This window comes from Tachysurus vachellii, chromosome 17, assembly GCF_030014155.1.
Source record: "Tachysurus vachellii isolate PV-2020 chromosome 17, HZAU_Pvac_v1, whole genome shotgun sequence".
NCBI lineage: Eukaryota > Metazoa > Chordata > Actinopteri > Siluriformes > Bagridae > Tachysurus > Tachysurus vachellii.
The window spans coordinates 10,742,607-10,749,546 of NC_083476.1; positions in this window are offsets into that span (position 1 = coordinate 10,742,607).

Here is a 6,940-nt window from a genome sequence, read left to right on the forward strand (position 1 = left end):
AGCGGTAGAAAATGAGTGAGTGAGTATAATTATATCTAATGAGTAATCCTGGGGCAACAGTCTCAAGGAAAAACTCCCTGAGATGAAATGAAGTAGCAATCGTGGGAGGAACCAGACACAAAAGGGAACCTCATCCTCATCTTGACTTTAAGTCTCAAATAATATATTCAACTGTACATAGTCAAGTGGAATGCAGTCAGGTAATGCAGATGATGATATTGTTCACATTTGACTTGTACTGTACTTTACCATTTTTGTATGTTTCATGGAATAGTTAATATTCTAATGGTGGTACTGAGATAAGTGTATTTTGATGTAAGAGTTTGATCATTTAGACATGTATAAGACTATAATTTAGTGCAATCACTATAATTTCCTCTTAATAAAGAACACAGCATTCATAATATGGAGCATGAAAATGAACCCACCTTCTTAAGCTTCCAAGCCTACACAGTCTGTGGTTTCCTAATGGCCGTCACGTATGAATGCTCCAATCACATGCTTGGTCACATCTACAGTATTTGCCCAGTATGTGACATTGCGAGTGACGCCTCCACATATCGTCCATTTGGTCCGCAATTACACCAGATTATTTGTGGAAGCAAGCTGAACATGAAGTGTGCTGAATAATTAACTCCTTATATCAAACCGGTTAGCCTTATTAGCCAACCTTATTGTGTCTTCCAGTTAGTGCCCTGTGCTGTAATTCCTGTTGCTCGGTAACAGTCACCTTTCCACTTAGCTGCCACTTTTCTATTTTTACACCCTTACCATAGGATTTTATTGGTCATTATTGAAGGATACTGCTCTGTTCACCACCAAGGCCCGACGTGACAGAATGCTAACAGACATTTAGTAATCAATGTGTACTTGAACACCAACATTTCTTTGTTGAGAAATGCTTGTGGTCGCACTTTTTAAATGATTTTGGTAAGTATGTATTATTCAGAAGAGTGAAATTCAATTTAATTTCATTAAAATTAAATAAAAATCTATTAATTGTTTAATCAATAAATAGAATTTCACTATTAACAAATATTAACAATAACTCAGTGTATAACTTACATTTCTCCTGCAGAAATAATGATTTAATTATGGTTCTTTTGTAAAACTACTGATTAATTACACATTTTATTTAAATTAATTCCCAATAGCAAAGCTTTTTCTTCTTTTAGGTATCTGACACCTAATTTACCTCGCATCTTATTCCAGTACTCTAGCCTCTAAAATGGAAATGTCTATATGAGTCTGTGCCAAATGCTGTAAATGAGTTATAATAGGTCTCCTTAGAGGAGCACAGAGCTGGTGTTTGTGTGTGTGTGTGTGTGTGTGTGTGTGTGTGTGTGTGTGTGTGTGTGTGTTATTTACTCAGTCACGGTCTAAAGATAGAAACACACAATAGCCTACAAAAATACAAGACTGTAAAATAGCAATGAGCAAAAAATATTCTCCATTAAAGTACTCTCAAAAGTGTTGTAAATAATTGACTTGGTAATAAAACACTAAAGTTTCAGTAATTAGTAATGAATGAGAAACAAATAATGAGGACTGTACTTAATAAATAAATAAAGTACTGTACTTTCCTATGGAAATTAATATAAAATCAAACAATGAATGCTAAACTTATAACATTGTTGAATGATAATTGTTGCTTTGATGTATTTTATCTATACAGATATGAGAATAAACAACTTGAAATTCATTACTAATAACTGAAGTGTTAGACAGTACTACATAAGGGAATTCATTACTTATCATTTAAATGTCTTTTGTTACTTATATGTTATTATTTACAACAAACAAAATTTTTAAAAGTATATTAATAAAGAATATTATATGCTTATTGCTACATTACAACCTTGTACTTTTGTAGGTTATTGTTCAATTCTATTTTTAGACCTTGACTGGCTAAATATAAACAACACACCAACACCTGTGTTCCTCTGAGGAAACCTGTAATAACTCATACAGACGTTTCCATTTTAGACACTGAGTTACTAAATTAGTTTAAGTTCTATTAGGTAGTAGATCTTAGGTAGGAAGATAAGATAGATATTGAAAATTAATGTCATCATGACCAGTAAATAATCAGTAGTTATCATAAATAGTCAGATTTAGCTAGTAATTCTACAAGAAAATATAAGACACATTTATTCACAGTTCAATTACTGTATTTGGTAATCAGGAGTCTTTTAATACTTTTTGGTAGTTCAAATATGTAAGAATATTTTTATTAAAGATCTAATAATTTGTTCCTTCTTAGTTCCTGCATAGATTCCTGTGAGTCCAGTGTTTTAGCATGTTAATGAATACTTATGATGCAAGTACTACAACCACTGCCCAGTCAGGTATAAATCATCACATCCAGCCCAGTCCATTCAGGTGTAAATCATCACATCTAGATCCAGAGTCCAAAGTCCAAAGTCACTAAGCTACAAACTGCAAACATTCTAATACTTGCACCCTGTTTCCTGGTAAACTGGCCAACAGTGAAGAAATTATTCAGTGTACTATTCAGTAAAGTAACAGTTGTAAATGGCACTTCTGCCACATTTTATTTCATTATTTTTAGAAAGAAGCAACCCTAGCTCAGATTGTATCCTAATTGGCTCCATTTTCCAAAGTTCTCAAATTTTTACGTAAAAAAACAAAAAACAAAAACTCTGAACTTTTCTTTTTAGAAATTGTGGCTTAAAATAAGCAAATCTAATAAAACGAAAAAAAAAAAGCTTGAAATAAAATATATGTTTTTACCTTTTTCCCCTTTTACATACAGCATAAAAGAATTAAGTGATTTACTTGTTTTTATGTTTATGTATGAATTATTATGCTTTTATTTTGTGGTTAATTTGATTTGTTTACTCATTAGTTAATTTGTTGAATTAAATAGATATTAAATTGTAATCAGTATAGTAATTGATATTTATGCATTGAGCCTAAATCTGGATTATAACTGAATTACAATGATTTGTTTAAGAAGCTAAATATTGCGGTAACACTTCATCTGTATAATGCTGCCTCAGTCAGGTCTCTGTGCCTCCCTTTATTCATGCTTACTACCACCACAGTCTCACTCACTCACATGCAGTGTGTTTGTGCTGCTTAATGTTGGCTAAGGCTTTGTAACTGACCACCTGCTGTTCTGCCAAAGGACTTTTTGAGTTTAATTCATCCTAATTAATAGATGTTAATCTCATCCAAGGCAGCCCCTGTTGTGGGGATAACGAGCTTGTGATCTAACAAACCCCATGGTTTTTGGCTAACCTACTCTATCACGTTGCAAAAGAGCGTAAAATAGCCAAAGAAAGAGTGGGAATAAAACAAAGCAAAGGCGGGATGGAACAGCAAGCTTTAAAGGGAGGAAGCATGGGGCACTCATTAGAGTACAGCTCTCCCCAGCCAAACCACACCATAATACACTCTTCTGTCAGACAAACTACTTTAACACAATCACACACTTCAGTAGCTCCTTGAATGGCACTCCCTTTGATTGACATATTGCTGTTATCTTCATCTTGCAGAGATAGTACTCTATTGTTGTAAAAGTAAAATGTGGATCTTTAACATGAGCTAAACTTAAGATAATACAACATTGTCCTAGGAAGCTAACTGCAATGGTGATTAATAGTTTGCTAATGTGTTATAATCTGATATGATTTACATTTACAAGAACAGTTTCAACAGTAAAGGAACAACACCTGATGTGTGACAAATTATGAATGTGTTGGTTTTTTTTTTTGTTTGTTTGTTTTTTTTGTTCTTTATCCATCTGTCATCCAGTTGTATATTTGTCATTCATTGCTTTGCTTTGTCTGGAGCCGTGTGTGTTTTGTAATTGTGCTCTCACCTGCTTCTGCACAAAGGAGAGTTTGACATACTTTCCAACACCTGTCAGTGGATCACATAAGTCTCTGACAGGAAGGAAGCATATGTGAAAATGGGCCTCTACCTCTCAGCATCCATGGCAATCAGCACAGGAGTACCATAGAGCTACACCACAAAACAGAGCTCTATCAAAATCATGACATTTCCAGATCAAACTGTAGTGCGCCTCATTTACAACAATGATAAGACTAATCTGACCACCAATCTGATTTGGACGACTTCCTGCCCATTCCTGAACATTACTTTCACCTTCACAAAGATTCATTCATTCATTCATCTTCTACCGCTTATCCGAACTACCTCGGGTCACGGGGAGCCTGTGCCTATCTCAGGCGTCATCGGGCATCAAGGCAGGATACACCCTGGACGGAGTGCCAACCCATCACAGGGCACACACACACTCTCATTCACTCACACAATCACACACTAGGGACAATTTTCCAGAGATGCCAATCAACCTACCATGCATGTCTTTGGACCGGGGGAGGAAACCGGAGTACCCGGAGGAAACCCCCGAGGCACGGGGAGAACATGCAAACTCCACACACACAAGGTGGAGGCGGGAATCGAACCCCGACCCTGGAGGTGTGAGGCGAACGTGCTAACCACTAAGCCACCGTGCCCCCCTCTTCACAAAGATTTACTTTTAATATTCTTTCAAAATATTAAGAAATTAGTCATTTAAACCCCCAGGATCTTGACCAAGATAAAGAAGTTGCTGATGAGTTGTTTGTGTCCTCAACAAGCCAAAATAAATTGCAAGTTTGGTACTGATGTTTTCCGTCAATAATTGAAGCCCCATGTGGTGTTTTTAAGCTCTTCACTATCACATGATTACACGGCTGTAAACCCTGATAGTTTGCTGTATATCTGCTCTGGAGTGACTGTGTCTCACTGCCTTATAGAAATGTCTCAGAAGCAGATGACCTCTTCCATGGCTGTGGCAGGAGCTGTTATGGGAGCCATGCTGGCACTCTTCCTCATTATCATCTTCACCATTGTCCTCATCACTGCCCGCAAGGTTCCTCTACACACACATACTGACAAAGTGTAAGTTATATTTTCATACCACCTTATATATAAAACACAAATCATGATCACAAAACTGAAACAATGTGAGCTTCTCTAACTGAAGACCAACTTCTGCCTTAATGCTGTGTCTGGTTAATACTGTAGCATTACTGGAACAAAAAAGTGTGTGTGTGTGTGTGTGTGTGTATGTGTGTGTGTGTGTGTGTGTGTGTATGTGTGTGTGTGCATGTGCATGTGTGTGTGTGTGTGTGTGTAAGGCTATTACCATGAGTCAGCATATTTTCTGCACTCAGATGTGCAATTATGGGGCAGGTGGCGCTGTATGGGCACTTACCTGCTGAATTATTGAAAAGGCTTTGCTTTCTCAGCCATTTACTGACTGTCCTTTGAACCCAAACTGACAGATTACAGTTCTAGAGGTACTCTGCTAGAGGTACAGACACTTTCTCTTCAGATAAAGTGGAGACACTGAAAAGGTTTACATAAGAAGTTACTTTTACTCCATATCAATTGTTCATAAGTTTACAAAAGAAACATGGGGGTTAAAACCTACTACTGTTTTAACCTACTATAAATTTTATGAACATGAAGCAATAATCATCTCAGAAAACCTGTTTTGTTGGCAAAAACAACAAAGTTAAAAATGTTTTAAGGTAAATATACAACTGGAAAAAGTTGCAGTAGTTATTTAATCAAGAAAAAAATGTGATCATTCCTTGCAGGCCAAGGTCAACTAAGTTCTGATTAATTATTCAGGACAGAATACAGAATTCAGGACAGTTTCTCAGGTGAATGTGGGGATATCATTAAATACATTACGCTTCACCTGTTACCCTGTCAAAATGTGGGCCTTCATGGTACAGTGGCTCTCTGTGGCCTTATCCTCGCTTAGCTACACACACTGTAATCGCTTTCATTTGGTCAATAACCTCTAAAGGCCAGAAACCCAGTCAAGCCTATAAGGGTTCAACTGACTATTGTTGTATTACAACACAAAAAGTGGAAGGAAAGCTGTACGTGACCTGGAGAAAACCTAAAAAATGAATTGTCATCTGAACTTTAAATACAAAAGATGACTTCTGCTATTATGATTTTTTTTTAAGGTCAGGAAAATTTGTACTATATTAAGATTTTTAAAGGGGGCCTGGCAGTTTTCTTTGGCTCTGACATGCAGTGCTAGTCTCTGTCCTGTCAATGTGAGTAAGTATCCAAACTTCAGTCCACAGATGTCTTTTTTTCTCAGCCTGGTGGTCTGCCGGTTCCCACACTGCCGACAGAACAAGACGTCTGTCAGATACGATGAGGAATTCTTCACTGTATGACTTAAAAAATGGCAGATAGTTTGAAACTTTATAAACATTACAGCTCACATATGTATAAGTATTTAATTAATCCTATTTAGTTAAGAGTTAGCAGTAAAGACTATCAGTGTTTATAAATATGACTTTGTAAAAGCCACTAGACTTTTGTTTTGCATTAGCAGTAAAGATTCTAAACATGTACTTATGCAGTATATGAGTTAAAATCGTAAACATCTCTAAGTATGAGATTTTTTTTTTATTTCTGCATAACTTATACAGTTAACTAGATTTAGCTTATGTTAGCACGATGGATATCAGTCAACATTTTAAGCAAAAAAAGACTAAAATTTATTAGCATAATTTATTAATATGATATGTTGTTATTCAATTCAATTCAATTTATTTGTATAGCACCTTTAACAATTCACATTGTCCCAAAGAAGCTTTACAGAAGTATAATAAGGCAAATATATTATGTATAATATAAAAAAGGTATCATATGTTTGTTTGGTAGTTAGTCTTACAATGATGAATGTGAACATTATACTTATCTTCTCAAAAATTAGCTAGCTGGCTAAGAAATTAAGTGCCATAGTAAGTTAGGATTCAAATGATGTACCCTAAAAAACCCTGAACACTCACACTATGCCATATGTAGGGAACAGGGGAGTTATTTACTGTATGACATCGCTTTTATTAATTTCATTCATGGACAAAGTAAC